This window comes from Procambarus clarkii, chromosome 15 (assembly GCF_040958095.1).
Source record: "Procambarus clarkii isolate CNS0578487 chromosome 15, FALCON_Pclarkii_2.0, whole genome shotgun sequence".
NCBI lineage: Eukaryota > Metazoa > Arthropoda > Malacostraca > Decapoda > Cambaridae > Procambarus > Procambarus clarkii.
Window position 1 is genome coordinate 40,298,216 of NC_091164.1, and position 18,095 is coordinate 40,316,310.

The following is an 18,095-nucleotide window of genomic DNA, read 5'->3' on the forward strand; positions in this document are numbered from 1 at the left end:
CCTTAGACAAAGTTAGATTAAGTTAGGTTAGGCTCAGGCACTGAAAGAGTTATTTTAAGTACTGGCATTGGTCGGGTTCAGGTTTTCAGATATACCACAATCACTTAAGAAGGCCAGGAGTTGTTGGTCACATTTTATTTCATATCTTTTTCCTGTAGCTTCTTTCTTCGCAAAAATCGTACCATTCCTTGTGTAGCACTGCTTGATAAGACCAGGGTTTTGTTTGCGAACTTGGCGCAGCCTGTAGAGGAGGGATCCACGCTGCTTAGTAAGACACTCATTTATATAGAGGTTGGTTTTTTGCTTAGCAGCTGTTTGCATGAGGTCAAACTTCGCAGAGGGATTTGCAAGTTTGATGAGCATTCTCCTACTGTTACGGGGATTGTTTTTATCTATCCTAATAGCCGATTTGATTTGAACATTGACACTGATCTTTGAATTAATTAGGGTGTTGGCTATGTTACAGCAATCCTCACCTTGTTGTTCAACAGGTAGATCAGTAGAGCTAATTATCAGGGAGTCATGAAGTTGTTGTTGCTCTTGGTCATCTTTGGAAGCCGCCTGGTGAGTCTGAAGGAGATTGATCTGTTTTTCCAGCTTTTTAAGGAGGTCACTTTGAGCTGTGAGGGTTTCTTCAGCCTGAATCTTACGTATTTGATCCATTGCATCATTTGCAACAGTTTGTATGTTGAGAATTTCTTGGTTGTTGTTCATCGACGATTTAAGGAGGCAGTCTATGGTATGTTGTTGTCGGGTGACTGTGTCTTGGAGGGCCAAAATAGCTTCTGATTGCATTTTCACAAGGTTGTGCAGTTTCTGGAGCCATGGATTACTTCGGAGAGGTTTGAAGTTTAAACAGGGAGCCATAGATTGAGTGAATTCTAAAGCTAGAGGCTTTAAAGCTATTCTAAAGCTTTAAGGCTTCAGAGAGCGGGAGAAAACGGAAGATAGCAGAAGGAAGTATTAATAGGGTTTCAGAGATCGGGAGCGAGCAGCATGAAGTATTTTTATATGTTCAGAGAGTGGTAGGAAGTGTTACTAGAGCTTCAGAGAGCGGGAGGAAGCAGTTTTAGGGCTTCCGATGGCGGGAGCGAGCGGTAAGAAGCAGGAGGAAATATTTGTAAGGTTTTAGAGAGCGTAGCCTCCGTAACACAGTTGGTTAGCGTACAAATGTTTCTCGCTGTAGGGCTCTCCACATGTCAGTTGCTTAATTTAGAAACTGTTCTTGTGGGCGGTCTCGAGCCCATTGTTGATGTGATGATGTGCATTGAATTTTGTAACTCTCAGCAAGATTAACTTGCTCAGGTAAATGAGTTGTGGGGTTCAGTCCCTGAGCCCATTATGTGCCCCTGTAACTCTTTCCACTACCGCCCACAGGACGGGTATATGGTGCATATTAAATTAACTAAACTATGAACTAGGGTTATCCCATGGAATTGTCTAACCGGTGAAGTCGTTAAATACCAAGATATTACCTCAGTTCAAAATCCAAATAGAAACAATCCTCATGAACCATGGGGGGGGGGGAGGGGGGACCTTTGACAAGCCGATGGCTTCTACTATCCGTCGAGGACACTAGAGACAGGTAAATTCAGGTACAAATCTCCCACGTTCGTTATTGTGCCTTTATTTTTTAACATATAGCTAGATCAACCTGTAATTTGTAATTACTTATATTGAAGGAGGTAGCAAGGCACTGCTATGTACCTACATTTGTAATGTAAAAACATTATTAATATATTAAAACAATTTCGTAGCAGAGCGTAGTTTCGATCTACGGACCTCTGGGTTATGGGCCCAGCACGCTTCCACTGCGCCACTCTGCTGCTCATATTATTTGGATGATACATTTTATACATCTTTTATAATATTATAATTGGTAATATTTTCTTCATAAATAAAAGTATCAGTGTTTCTGCGCAGTAACGCACCAGTACGTACTGATCTTGCGCATGTGATGCACACATCATGGCTACTGCATGGGCACAGCCAGCTGCGTATGACATACATCATAGCATGGGTATGTGATCACTGCTGCACACGATGGGTATGGGTTCACTACCACTCATGAACAGGACATGTATTGGAGGCACTAACGCTCACAGGATAGGTATACATGGGGTCTACAGGATAAGTATGGGATCCACTCAGCCCTGGAGGCTGATCTGTCGTGTTTGTTGAGGTCTATAGCAACTCTTCTTGCATGTAAACATTCCAAGCATAAGAATTATATTTAGTGTCTGGACCGAGATTCATCAGTCAGTTACGCAAGTACTTACGAACATGTTATCTCAGTCTTTGGCGACTTTACACATATTAAACAGTTGACGAGCTCCAAAGGACTGGGAGGCTGTTTATAATTATATATTATTTTCTAAATTGTTGTGTTATGCCGCCAAAACTCGGTATGTAGATGTTCAACCCGTCCTCCTAATAGAACGGCGCCTTTTGACGAATACTCTTCCCAAGACCAACAATTGTCGTACAAGAAAATGGTAGCGGCTCGTGAAACTGCAGCCCATCCTCTTGTGTTGGTAGTACTTATAGTAACGGTGAGCACCACAGTAAACATATCGACGTACAACGCAATTAGAAAGTAGAAATCTGAACTATTGAATTTAGACAAACAGGAAAAGGTTTTATATTTATGTTGCAAAGACAACCTTAACTAACTGAACCTTTCTAGGCCTAATACGCGCAATCTGAGGCCTAATATCGTACATTTTCTGAGGTTGGAAGAAAACGTGCTCAGATTGGGGGCTTGTTTATTTTATAATGGTAAATAATAAATTAATATATAAAATTAATATATAATAAATTAATTTATTATATAAATTAATTTATTATATAAATTAATAAATAACAAATTAATAGATAAAATTATTATTATATAATAAATAATAATAATAACATAGTATAATGATAAGCAATTATTTTTAATGAATCAAATAGCTAATTAGGATGAATGATAAATAATTATTGACTAGTGCATAACACTAAAGTATTAAGGAATAATTATAATGAATAATCCTTAATGATAAAGTAGAGATCAATTACAATTAATAACTACATCTATAGGTAGTAAATGAAAGTTGCATTAATTAGACTAATTACAATTCATGGGAATATTTCTTAGCTATCTGCAGGCTTATCACTTTGGGGGTTCCGGCGGAGCACCCCCAATCCCGCGAGGGCCAGCGGGAGAAGGGGTTCCTTACTCTTACTAGCACGTAGACTGGGCAAAGGATTAGCGGCGGACAGCGGGACACTTGGGGACCGGCGCTGCGCCCCCACCGCAGGCCAGCTGGCCGGACCCCCCCCCCCCCCCCGAAGGGCGAGGCCCGCTGGTCGCAAGGAGGCCTCAGAATGGCAGTGCAACAACGTCCCGGACGTAGTCAGCTGGGTGTTCCAGCTGGTTGCTGGACCCGCCGTTAACTCCGATGGCTAGCCCGTCGAGAGAGCCGAGTGGCCCTGTCAATTCTAAAGGTAAGAGTGCGTGGTCGGCTGAAGGCGAGCCTATCATTGCGAGGGCGACGCGAATTAATCGCCCTGAAGAAGTGTTGCCTGTTCACTGGGCACGGGCCGGGTAGAACTTGCTGGGGGGCGCTCGCTGGGCTAGGGTATGCGTGCGCCCTGCACTGCGCTTGTAGGATCCGAAGAGTGTCGATTCCTGACCATGTAAGCGATACCTGGTCCAGTCGGAGCGTGCGTCGATTTTTTGTCGCGTAGATCACCTCCCCCCAGGCTGAAAGATATAAGGCAGTAAGGGTGGGCAGAAGCGGCATGCAGTGTTATCGTGACAGGCAAGGGCACAGACGAGAGGGAAACCCTAGCTGAATCAATACGGAGACGTAAAACGGGGGGAGGGAGCCCGGCACAGGAATTAAGAGATTCCTTAATTAACAATCCTGGATGAATAAAGAGTTTTCCGAACAATTATACTGAAGCAATGAAGGGGGCTAACAATTCTAAGAATCTTCCAGCAAACAGAAGGGGGAAGTACCTTTGCTAAGAGCAAAGGTGGGAGAAAGCCAGTAGGAGAACAGCAAAGAAGCACAAAGCAGCTATAAACAGGGATAATACGAAACACTGTAAATCTTGAATATAAACCAAACATATACCAAGAACGGGTATATACAACAAAGCAATATATACATAAACAATAAAATGGAATAAGAACCAATTCTTAAAGCCAAATCTATAACATGCTTGTGTCCTAAGCGGATGTAGAATGTGAGCGGGGAACATTACCCTTGGTCTCCATCCCATCTCTGCCTCCAGACGGTTGATAGGGCTGGATAGAAGCCGAGGAGTCTGCCTTAAGTGGCCGCTGAGTGTAGTCTTGTGTTGTCAATGAGCGTCTGAAAGCCGCAGCTAGTACGCCGTGAACTTCGGCTACATCTTTTAGAACAGGAGCAAAGTGAAATCGACGGCAGGGAACCGTCATCCAGTAACTGTAATAAGGAATAATATTAAGAATACAATGTCGTAAATAATCGTACAATGTAAGAATACAATGTAATAACGTAAATAACCGATGACGGCAAGTGCCGCAGAATGGAAGAAATCAAGAAAGCAACGCCAAACCATAATAACAATTTATATTTTTAATAAAATAATACTGGAATGACAGTAACGATACGGAATAATATAATACTACCATATAGCCCAGCAAATAAGGGAAGATAATAGTATTAACGTATTAAATTATTAAAATTATTAAATTATTAAAAAGTATTAAATTAGCCCAGAAGGCCGGATGGCCAAAGAACGTTAGCGACCGGATGGCCAACAGCATGCTGGCTGCTGCTGGCCAACAACATACTGGCCAACATCATGCTAACTGACTGGCTTAAGCTTGCCGTAAGGAAGGCCGATGGCCAGTTATTGCATGACACCGTGCGCGAGGCCATGCTCAACTTCTCTGTAGCATTCCAAATGTATCTTAATGTACTGTCGATGCGAAGAAGAATGGGTGGTCAAATATAATGCACAATATTTAGAATATATAATGGGGGAAACGAGTGTAATAGGACGAAATAACCGGAGGAAAAAATGGGGGGGGTACCCCACCTGTATGCACTGCAACTAGCGTACCCTAGCTGAAATTAACTTAATGGCACAGAGGCAAAGCAATAGATTAATACAAATCCTAATTGAAAGTCCCTTAATATAACAAATTGAACGTGAAACTTAAGCAAAGTGTAAATTGCGGGAATTTTTTTTTTTTTTTTTTTTTTTTTTTGTATTAAATACGAATCGTAATTGCGAGTCCAACAATAACAAATTTTAGGCATGAGGCGAAAGCAATGCTATAAATTGCGGAAGCAATACAACTCTTAACTGAAAGTCTAGCAATCATAAGATATATTTTAAACTTGTTCACAAATATAAATTATAAAACACCAAAACGGTGTACCGCACGACGCCAGGGCGTCAAAGCTTAAGGTAGAGCTAACTGAGACAGCGAGTAGCCACTCGCTCAGCCTAACTGGCCTTACCTAACAACTTAAAGTCGAGCGAACAAGCATAAAATTCCACCGGGAAGTAAAACCTGCAGCTGGTGTTCGGAGGGCATCAAAAGAATTAAACTGTGATAGGGTAAATGTAAACATTTAGGCCGTAAATGATAAACCACATAACGTAACCAGGAGAAACAACAAATATGCCGCAAGGCTACCCGTAAACAGTAATAATTTACAGAGGAAACTAAACATAAATGCAGGGCCAGAAACTTAAAGCAGGAGACAAGGGCCCGTAACTGACTTTACTTAATAACTTAAGGCAAAGCAAAAGTTAAACAAACATACTGTAAACACAGTAAAAGACACATGCAACAAGACAAAGCATCCTGAGTGGGAATAAAGTGAGTAGGCTAGTGGAAAAAGCGAAGCCAGGGAAACTGAGGCAAGAGGCCTGTGACACGGCAACTAGCACAACCTAGCTGGCTTAGTTAATAACTCAAGTACAATAAGCCCGGGTTTTATAAGTTAAAGAAATATGCACGTGGGTAGTAGCTGGACCTTAAACCCGCATTAAACGTAGCGTGTAACACAAACACCAATAGTCAAAATTGTGCAATATAATGGATTAACTTAACGACCGTTGCCGAATGTTGAACTGCAAAATCCTGCCATCAGCGGCTGGAACATCGGAGCTGGGCACCTGCAGCTGGACATCGACCGCTGGAGCATCAACATCTGATAAAGGGAGGAAAATAGGGCAACTGGCCACCAGGGAAGGCCTTAGTGGTAAGTAGAGGGCCAGCTGCAAGACAACTTAGGCTAAAGACTGGAATATAACTGTCCTAGAAAATAACGGGAACAATTCATGAAGCTGGGAAAGCGAGAATTACAAAACTGAAAAGTGTGATAAATTGATGGGCACAACATCGGGTGGAACGCTTCAGCTGGAGCTTCATGACTGAAGCGTCGGCTGCCGGGAAGCCTAACATTGAACTGGGGCGTTAGCAGCTGTAACATCGTCTGCTGAAACTAGCCGAGTCTGTGAGGGCGCCCACTGCAACAGCTACGGCCGAGCCACCAGCTGGCCCATCCTCTGCAGGAACAACACCAGCTGGGACGACGTCGTTGGAAAGCCTAACAATGTAATAAATTATATTATATGAATAATCGTAAATAAATGGTGTAAATAATAAAATTATAAACCAATTATAACTAATTAATTATAACATTATAAATAATTATAAATTGCAAAACAAAGTATGCTCAAAATAAAGCTGGACTATAATTCGTTAGAGAAACCATAGGATTAAGGACTTGCCCGAAACGCTACGCGTACTAGTGGCTGTACAAGAATGTAACAACTCTTGTATATATCTCAAAAAAAAAGAAAAAAAGAAACAGGATTAACACTTGTAAGTTTCCACAGTCGGTGGCTGTGGAAACGTTCCGGGCTACACCGGCAGATGAAACGTCTGGATAAACCAGCGGCCTGGGGGGGCCCACTGTGACTTCCGGGCTACACCGGGCAGACAACACGTCTGGATAAACCAGCGGCCTGGAAGGCCGCATATTTATATGGCCAATGTAAATAAGATACCTGAATAACATCGCCGGCTTAACTCACCACAGGAAGAACGTCGGCTGGACATGAACCCCCGAGCGCAGACAGCGAAGACGGCAGCGGCTATGACAACCTTCGTGGCTAGAGTGGGCAGACAAAACGTCTGGAGAAACCAGCGGCCTGGGGGGCCGCAGTAGATTCCGGGCTACACCGGCAGACAACACGTCTGGATAAACCCGCGGCCAGAAAGGCCGTGTATTTATATGACCAATATAAATATAATACCTGTAGAACATCGCCGGCTTAACTCATCACAGGAAGGACGTCGGCTGGGGAGCAGCCCCTGAACGCAGTCAGCTAAGACGGCAGCGGCTGTCAACCTTCCTGGCTACGTTGGGCAGACTAAACGTCTAGAATAAACCAGCGGCCTGGGAAGCAGCAGTATCTTCCGGGCTACACCGAGCAGACAATACGTCTGATAACCAGCGGCCTGGGAGGCCGCAGTATATTCCGGGCTACACCGAGCAGACAATACGTCTGATAACCAGCGTCCTGGGAGGCCACACATGTCTGGATAAGCCAGCAGCCGGGAGGCTGCAGATTCTTCTGGGCTACACCGGGCAGACAAAACGACTGGAAAAACGTTTACTGGTACTGGTAAACGAAACTGGTACTGTCTAGCGTCAGTACTTAATAACTTTATGACAAAGTCAAGGAAACAAGTATAAAGGTAAAACAGTAAGTAAAATGAAATGCACTTAGGCAATGCATAATTAGTAATAAATTGCTGATGGAACTAATCATAATACGAGTCCGAGATAAACTTAAAGGGAGAGGCATGAGGCCCGAAGACAACATCTAGGACATCCTAGCTGACTTTACTTAAAGGTGAAGCATAAGTTAAACAAACAATTGTAAACCAGTAAAGTAAAAACATGCAGCAAGGGCGATGTAAAATGCAGGACATTTGCTGAGGAAACTAAATATAAATGCAGGGCCAGAAGAAACTTAAAGCAAGAGGCAAGGGCCCGATCCCGACAACTATCACATCCTAGCTGACTTTACATAATAACTTAAAGGCAAAGCAGAGGTTAAACAAACGAATGTAAAACCAGCAAAGAAACTAGCAGCTTGACACTGCATAAAATTCATTAATAAATTAAGGAAACTTATGGAAAACAAGTCCATAAAAACTTAAAGCTAGAGGCCGGAGGCCTGTGACACAGCAGCTAGCATAACCTAGCTGACTTTACATAATAACTTAAAGGCAATAGCAAAAGTTAAACAAACAAATGTAAAACCAGCTAAAGAAAACATGCAGCTTGACACTGCATAAAATTCATTAATAAATTAAGGAAAGTTATGGAAAAACAAGTCCAGGAAACAAAGCTAGGAGCCAGAGGCCTGAGACACTGCAGCTAGCCTAACCTAGCCGACTTTACCTAATAACTTATAGGCAAGCAAAGTTACACAAACCTAAGTGTAAAACCTGCAAAAGAAAACATGCAGCTTGACACTGCATTAAATTCAATAATAAATTAAGGAAACTTATGGAAAACACAAGTCCAAGAAAATTTAAAGCTAGAGGCCGGAGGCCTGTGACAGCAGCTAGCATAACCTAGCTGACTTTACCTAATAACTTATAGGCAATGACCAAAAGTTAAAACAAACCTAAATGTAAAACCAGCTAAAGAAACACGCAGCTTGACACTGCATAAAATTCAATAATAAAATGAGGAAACTTATGGAAACAAATCCATGAAAACGAAGCTAGGGGCCAGAGGCCTGTGACAGCAGCTAGCCTAACCTAGCTAACTTTACCTACTAACTTATAGGCAATGACCAGAAGTTAAAACAAACCTAAATGTAAAACCAGCTAAAGAAACATGCAGCTTAACACTGCATAAATTTCAGTAGTAAATTAAGGAAACTTGTGGGAAAACAAAGCTAGGGGCCAGAGGCCTGTGACACAGCAGTTAGCCTAACCTAGCTGACTTTCCCTAATAACTTAAAGGCAATAAGCTAAAGTTAAATAAAACTAAATGTACAACCTGCAAAAGAAACATGGAGCTTGACACTGCATTAAATTCGGTAATAAGTTAAGGAAACTTATGGAAAAACTAGTCCATTAAACTTAAAGCTGGTGGCCAGAGGCCTGTGACTCGGCAGCTAGCCTAACCTAGCTGACTTTACCTAATAACTTATAGGCAATAAGCAAAAGTTAAAACAGACCTGAATGAAAAGCCTGCAAAATAAAACATGCAGCTTGCCACCATTAAATTCATTAATAAATTAAGGAACTTATGAAAATACAAATCCATGAAAAATTAAAGCTAGGGGCGAAAGCAAAGGTAAAATTACAGTAAATATTGTAGCGTGAGGAAACACGCCCTGACTAACAGTCAGACTGTAAGGAAGGACATATAAAGAACGTAAATAATAAATAAAGGCATAACAGAAGTCGCCCAACAGCATACCTCACGTCGACTGGGTGGGGAGCTTAAGGATAGGGCTGAGCAGTTGGGGAAGGAGAGGGTGGGGGTGGACAGGCCTCCTCCCGAGTGTGATTCAAATAACAGCCACCTACTGGAGAAAAACCCAGTGCCCCATAACACCGAGGGTCACCTTCCCCTCTAGGACCACTGCACCTGCATTTGGTCACCAAGGCTGAACCAACAGGCGTGCTTCAGGGCGCGCGCGCCAACAAAGAGACAAACACTGGTCCGGGGCGCCAACAAAACACAAAAACTACTTTAAATGTTGAGAAGGGCAGGACGCCCCTAACGGGTCGCTCCGAGTCGTCGCGAGGAACTGTTGTAGGGTCCATGCTGGGGCTAAACTTCTGTGTTTACGACTCGCTGAGCAGCAGTGAGTCGTTATGTAAGAGCAGCTGCTGGCTTGGGGAAAGGGGCCCACGCCGTCTCCGTCCCGGTTTATATAACCTCGGGTCAATGCGCGCGCAGCTTGGGGCGGTTAAAGCCGGCTTCCAGACATACGTTTTCTTCCACTCAGAAAACCCACCGTTTTTGGGAAACAGTGTTCTTTATATGAGTGCTATACTAGACCTTGGAATTTATATTAATATTGACCTGGGTCAACAAAATTGCTCTCAAGTTGACTATTTCCTTAACAGCATGAACTCCTGTATGCTAATCCCCACAATCACCAAACCTACCCGAGTCACTCAAACATCAGCCACTACCTTGGACCACATATGGACAAACATAACAGCTCCCCTTGTATCTGGTATAATCTACGACAGAACAACTGACCACTATCCTACCTTTCTCATTGCGAACATGGACATAACACCGCCAAAAAGCAAGAAACTTTCATTTAGGCTACACAGTGAATCAGCTTTAGACAATCTTTCAGAGGCACTTCACAATATGAACTGGGATTCTGAATTCAATAATACCCATGATATAAATTCATTAGCTAACCTCTTCCTCTCCACAACTCTAAGCCTCTACAACCTTCATTGTCCCCTTCTTACCAAGCAAGTAACTGACAAAAGATTAAACAATCCATGGCTCACAAGTGGCATTCTCAACTCAATCAACAAGAAACATGAATATGAAAAGAAAGTTAGGATTGGCCTAGTTTCAAAGGAAGTAGCTAAAAGGTACTCATCAATGCTTACCAGTATCATAAGAAAGGCAAAATTTGCATATTATGTGAATAGATTCAATGAAGCAAAAGGCAACATGAAGAGCACTTGGAAAACTATCTCTAGTATCCTAGGAACTAAACAACACTCACATAACCAAATTAAACTCTACAAGGATGGGGATATACCGTCAACTGATTTAGAAATGGCAAATGAATTTAATAGTTTCTTTTCATCGGTTGGTGCTAATCATGCCAGTAAAATCCCACAGACTCAGACACATATTAACACATATCTCTCAGGCAGCTATCCAAACTCTCTTCTCCTTTCACCAATCAGCCCGGCAGATGTTGTGTCCATCATACACTCTCTAAAAACCAAGGCAGGGAACACCAGTGAAATTCCGTCCATTGTGTACAAGAGAGCCTCCCATGCCCTTGCCCCACCCATAGCACTACTGTTCAACAAATCTATAGAGTGTCACACCTTCCCTGATATCCTCAAAAAAGCAAGAGTAACGCCAGTCCATAAAGGAGGCAATCCGGCGGACATAAACAATTATAGACCAATATCAAATCTACCCATTCTATCAAAAATATTTGAAAAAATTATTTACAAACAGCTCTATTCCTACCTCGTAAAATTCGACATACTCAGCCCCTGCCAGTTTGGCTTCCGGTCCCAAAAGAGCACCAACGATGCAATCATTAGTCTCCTTGACGTTATCTACTCAACCCTTGACAAAAATGAGTTTCCGATTGGACTCTTCATTGACCTAAGAAAAGCCTTTGATACTGTTAATCACAACTACCTCTTACTTAAACTCCAGCATTATGGAATCCGAGGCCTTGCCCTTGACTACATCCGATCCTATCTTAGTGACAGACACCAATATGTAACCATCAATGATACAACTTCTTCCACTCTACCAATTACCGTTGGAGTGCCACAGGGCAGCATCTTAGGACCTCTTCTATTTCTTATATATATAAACGATCTTGCCTAATGTCTCTAATATTCTCAAACCTATATTGTTTGCTGACGATACTACCCTTATCTATTCAAACCTCAACCCACATACACTAAATAATGTTGTGAATAATGGATTAAAAAAAGTCCACTTATGGATGTCAACGAACAAACTAACATTAAACATCGAAAAGACTTACTACATCTTATTTGGAAGCAAATCATCAAATGCAATTCAGCTACAGATAGACAACATTAACATCAGTAATAAAAATGATGGCAAGTTTCTTGGCCTATTCCTAGACAAGAGACTCAACTTCAGCACCCACATTCAACACATAACTAAGAAAGTCTCTAAGACAGTTGGTATATTCTCCAAAATCAGATATTATGTTCCTAACTCTGCTCTCCTCTCACTATATTATGCACTAATCTACCCCTATCTTAATTATGGTATCTGTGCATGGGGTCTACCACTGCAAACCACCTTAAGCCCATCATCACACAGCAAAAATCTGCTATCAGAATAATAACTAACTCTGCTTTCAGACAACACTCAGCTCCCTTGTTTAAATCCCTAAACTTGCTAAATATTAACTCCCTCCACACATTCTCTTGTGTCAACTACATTTACAAAACCCTGTTCTTAAATGCAAACCATGCTCTGAAACTCTCCCTGGACAGATGTAATAGGACCCATTATCACCACACCAGAAATAAATATCTCTTTGATATCCCCAGGGTCAAACTTAATATGTGTAAACACTCTATGCAAATTAAGGGACCTAGTCTATGGAACTCACTCCCTAGTGAATTGAAAAACTGTAAAACTTTTGCCTTATTTAAAAGCAAAACCAAAAAGTACCTAACTTCATCTTCTTAGTTTCCTACACTGAGCTTTAAATTTGCTCTGTACCTAGTGTTACCCAATCTCCTAATGTTTATGTAATATCAAACAACCTTATCATTGTGTTCATTGCTGTCTTCTTTTATGTGCTAGCCATATGCTGTATTGTGACTACCAATTTTTGTCAACTACCATTCAAACTGTCATTGCAATCAATCTTATATTGTTTCTGCTGTATTGTGCCTACCTATTTTTTGTCAACTACCATTCAAGCTGTCATTGCAATCAATCTTAGCTACCTATGTGCTTTAATATACTGTACCTACAATTTTCTCTCATCTTCTTTCTTTTTCATTTCATGTAATCTGTTATCATTTTTTTGTCTATAAATTTTGCAAGTATTTACCTCCTTAAAATTTTCTTAGATTAAGGACCTGCCCGAAACGCTGCGCGTGCTAGTGGCTTTACAAGACTGTAATTACCATATTTGTATCCTCACATTCCTTATGTACATTCTTGTATATGAATAAATAAATAAATAAATAAATAAATAATATATATTTTGTTTAGCTTTAATTTTTCAGACTATAAAGTGATTAGTGCTATATACTTCACTTCCGACTATAAAGACAGTCTATAATTAAGACTATAATTAAGAATTCAGACTATAAAGTGATCAGTAAGTTCTATTATGTAATGACTTAGTACGTCAACGTTTGTACTATGGAGCATATACAACAACTACTGTGTAAACAGGAGGATGGGTCGCGACGTTGACATAGATATCGAAGTATAATAATTATCTGAGTTTGCTTGAGAGCTACTAATAGTGGCCTAGATGAGGACAGGAGGCCGGCGGCTTGTCGAAGGCCCCCCATTTGCCTTGATCTTTTCCTGATGATGATAATTCCTATAGTGTCCTAATGCCTAAAGTAACCTTGTGTCTAGTGGTCACGACGGAGACGGGAAGCCGGCAGCTTGTCAATGGTTCCCCCATTTTTCCTAAGTTTCCTCCTTTTTTCCCCTAATTTTCCTCCTTTCCCCCCACAAAAAAGAGTAACAACAACAAAAAAGACTCTGGGGTTGGAGTCCCTGTGCCTTCTTGTACCAACTTCGAGGTTAACTCCGGAGCTGGAGCCCCCTGGGGGCAGTTCCTTGTTGCCTTCAACCTCGTTCTGACAGTTCCTGCGACGGCGCTGGAACCTGTCTTATTGGTGTTTGCCTTTCCAATTGAGACGTTCTGTGCTGTGGAGAGGGGGACCTGCTGCATGGGTGACAGCTTCTCCTCCGTATCAACCTACTCAGGCTTTGCGCCCTGGAGAGGCCACTCCAGACCGACAACCAGAACGCAGCTCCATAGTCTCCTGAGACAGATGGACGCCTACTACTTGGATGGTCCACGAGTTTTTACATTCTTGTAAAGCCACTAGCACCCATAGCGTTTCGGGCAGGTCCTTTATTCTAATACAGTTAGGTCCTAAGATTAATATTAATCTTAATTAAAACCCCGGAATACGATCCGTCAGATCCTTTCACTGCTGGGTGAAGAGAGGCGTACAGTTAATGATTGGAACCTAGTCAATCCTCCCCGGCCAGGATACGAACCCAGACTAAATTATTCGCGAATTGCGGGGACTATTGTTTCACCACTGCTCCACGGGGACTGCATGCACGGGGACCAGTCATTGAAAGTTGCACAACAATTGGGAACTCTAATAAGAAAGTCAACTTTATTTTCAAGGAAAATAAAGTTATTGAACTGTAAACATCTCTGGTGCGGCCACATTTGGACTGCTGTATCAAGCATAGAGGCCTCAGCTTCAGAACATATCTGCTGTGGAGAAAGTACAGCACAGAGCGACAAAAAGCATCTCAGAACTAAATCGGCTCCCATTCCAGGAACGGTTAAGGGCCCCAGGACTAACACAGCAAGCCAGACGGGGCATGGTGGCTCCCATACCAGGAACGGTTGAGGGCCCCAGGACTATCACAGCAAGCCAGACGTGGCATGGTGACTCCCATACCAGGAACGGTTGAGGGCCCCAGGACTAACACAGCAAGCCAGACGTGGCATGGTGGCTCCCATACCAGGAACGGTTCAGGAACGGTTGAGGGCCCCAGGACTAACACAGCAAGCCAGACGTGGCATGGTGGCTCCCATACCAGGAACGGTTGAGGGCCCCAGGACTAACACAGCAAGCCAGACGGGGCATGGTGGCTCCCATACCAGGAACGGTTGAGGGCCCCAGGACTAACACAGCAAGCCAGACGTGGCATGGTGGCTCCCATACCAGGAACGGTTGAGGGCCCCAGGACTAACACAGCAAGCCAGACGGGGCATGGTGGCTCCCATACCAGGAACAGTTGAGGGCCCCAGGACTAACACAGCAAGCCAGACGGGGCATGGTGGCTCCCATACCAGGAACGGTTGAGGGCCCCAGGACTAACACAGCAAGCCAGACGTGGCATGGTGGCTCCCATACCAGGAACGGTTGAGGGCCCCAGGACTAACACAGCAAGCCAGACGGGGCATGGTGGCTCCCATACCAGGAACGGTTGAGGGCCCCAGGACTAACACAGCAAGCCAGACGGGGCATGGTGGCTCCCATACTAGGAACGGTTGAGGGCCCCAGGACTAACACAGCAAGCCAGACGGGGCATGGTGGCTCTCATACCAGGAACGGTTCAGGGCCCCAGGACTAACACAGCAAGCCAGACGGGGCATGGTGGCTCCCATACCAGGAACGGTTCAGGGCCCCAGGACTAACACAGCAAGCCAGACGTGGCATGGTGGCTCCCATACCAGGAACGGTTGAGGGCCCCAGGACTAACACAGCAAGCCAGACGGGGCATGGTGGCTCTCATACCAGGAACGGTTGAGGGCCCCAGGACTAACACAGCAAGCCAGACGTGGCATGGTGGCTCCCATACCAGGAACGGTTGAGGGCCCCAGGACTAACACAGCAAGCCAGACGGGGCATGGTGGCTCCCATACCAGGAACGGTTGAGGGCCCCAGGACTAACACAGCAAGCCAGACGTGGCATGGTGGCTCCCATAACAGGAACGGTTGAGGGCCCCTGGACTAACACAGCAAGCCAGACGGGGCATGGTGGCTCTCATACCAGGAACGGTTGAGGGCCCCAGGACTAACACAGCAAGCCAGACGAGGCATGGTGGCTCCCATACCAGGAACGGTTGAGGGCCCCAGGACTAACACAGCAAGCCAGACGGGGCATGGTGGCTCCCATACCAGGAACAGTTGAGGGCCCCAGGACTAACACAGCAAGCCAGACGCGGCATGGTGGCTTCCATAGAAACTTATAAAATACTGAACAAATTGGAGGATTTAGTGAATCCAGACCACTTCTCTAAAAGGTCGCATGTAGCATATACATGAAGCAACAGCTTAATCAAGCTCAACAGGTCACCATCACACCCCCTCTCCATCTCCAGAACACCCCACATCCATCTACACAATTTTAGTATCACCTAGATATTGGTACTGGTAATGCCTCGCAAGAGCCCGAGCCTCCTCCTGCGGGCTATTCATGCCCGTGTCACCTTTAGGAAGGCTTAATCTTTATCAATCAATCAGGTCAAAATATAGGAAAAAAACGCTTTTCCACCCAAAGGGCTATAGACCCCTGGAACAGCCTACCTGCCAATGCCTTAAATCCCACCACTCACGATTGGTGATTATAGACGATTTTTTTATTTGTAAAATAAACACAAAATGTACAAAAAGGACAGAATAATATTATATAGATATAGAACATGAAAGATATGAAGGAGAAAAACACATAACACACAGATCCCCGAACCCCAAACAGTATACAGAACCCCATACTGTATACAGAACCCAGTACAGTATACAGAACCCCGTACTGTATACAGAACCCCGAACAGTATACAGAACCCCATACAGTATACAGAACCCTGTACTGTATACAGAACCCCGTACTGTATACAGAACCCCGTACAGTATACAGAACCCCATACAGTATACAGAACCCCGTACTGTATACAGAACCCCGTACTGTATACAGAACCCCATACAGTATACAGAACCCTGTACTGTATACAGAACCCCATACTGTATACAGAACCCCATACAGTATACAGAACCCTGTACTGTATACAGAACCCCGTACAGTATACAGAACCCCGTACTGTATACAGAACCCCATACAGTATACAGAACCCCGTACTGTATACAGAACCCCGTACTGTATACAGAACCCCATACAGTATACAGAACCCCGTACTGTATACAGAACCCCATACTGTATACAGAACCCCGTACAGTATACAGAACCCCATACAGTATACAGAACCCCGTACTGTATATAGAACCCCGTACTGTATACAGAACCCCGAACAGTATACAGAACCCCATACAGTATACAGAACCCCGTACAGTATACAGAATCCCGTACTGTATACAGAACCCCGTACAATATACAGAACCCCGTACTGTATACAGAACCCAGTACAGTATACAGAACCCTGTACAGTATACAGAACCCCGTACAGTATACAGAACCCCGTACTGTATACAGAACCCAGTACAGTATACAGAACCCAGTACAGTATACAGAACCCCGTACAGTATACAGAACCCCGTACAGTATACAGAACCCCCGTACAGTATACAGAACACTGTACAGTATGCAGAACAGCGTTCGGTATACAGAACAGTTCACAGTATACAGAACCCTGTACAGTATACAGAACAGTTTACAGTATACAGAACAGTGTACAATATACAGAACAGTGTACAGTATACAGAACAGTGTACAGTATACAGAACAGTGTACAGTATACAGAACAGTGTACAGTATACAGAACAGCGTACAGTATACAGAACAGTGTACAGTATACAGAACAGTGTACAGTATACAGAACAGTGTACAGTATACAGAAGTTTACAGTATACAGAACAGTGTACAGTATACAGAACAGTGTACAGTATACAGAACAGTGTACAGTATACAGAACAGTGTACAGTATACAGAACAGTGTACAGTATACAGAACAGCGTACAGTATACAGAACAGTGTACAGTATACAGAACAGTGTACAGTATACAGAACAGTGTACAGTATGCAGAAGTTTACAGTATACAGAACAGTGTACATTATACAGAACAGTGTACAGTATACAGAACAGTTTACAGTATACAGAACAGTGTACAGTATACAGAAGTTTACAGTATACAGAACAGTGTACAATATACAGAACAGTGTACAGTGTACAGTATACAGAACAGTTCACAGAACCCTGTACAGTATACAGAACAGTTTACAGTATACAGAACAGTGTACAGTATACAGAAGTTTACAATATACAGAACAGTGTACAATATACAGAACAGTGTACAGTATACAGAACAGTGTACAGTATACAGAAGTTTACAGTATACAGAACAGTGTACAATATACAGAACAGTGTACAGTGTACAGTATACAGAACAGTTCACAGTATACAGAACCCTGTACAGTATACAGAACAGTTTACAGTATACAGAACAGTGAACATTATACAGAACAGTTCACAGTATACAGAACCCTGTACTGTATACAGAACAGTTTACAGTATACAGAACAGTGTACAGTATACAGAAGTTTACAGTATACAGAACA

At 43.2% G+C, this 18,095-nt stretch overlaps 1 non-coding gene across 1 annotated transcript; it reads right to left on the reverse strand.

Moving 5' to 3' along the window:
* Nucleotides 1–1,754: 1,754 nt before the first annotated feature.
* TRNAM-CAU (transfer RNA methionine (anticodon CAU)) lies at nt 1,755–1,826 on the reverse strand. Its single transcript has one exon. It is a non-coding gene; the product is annotated as a tRNA-Met (tRNA).
* Nucleotides 1,827–18,095: the final 16,269 nt, after the last annotated feature.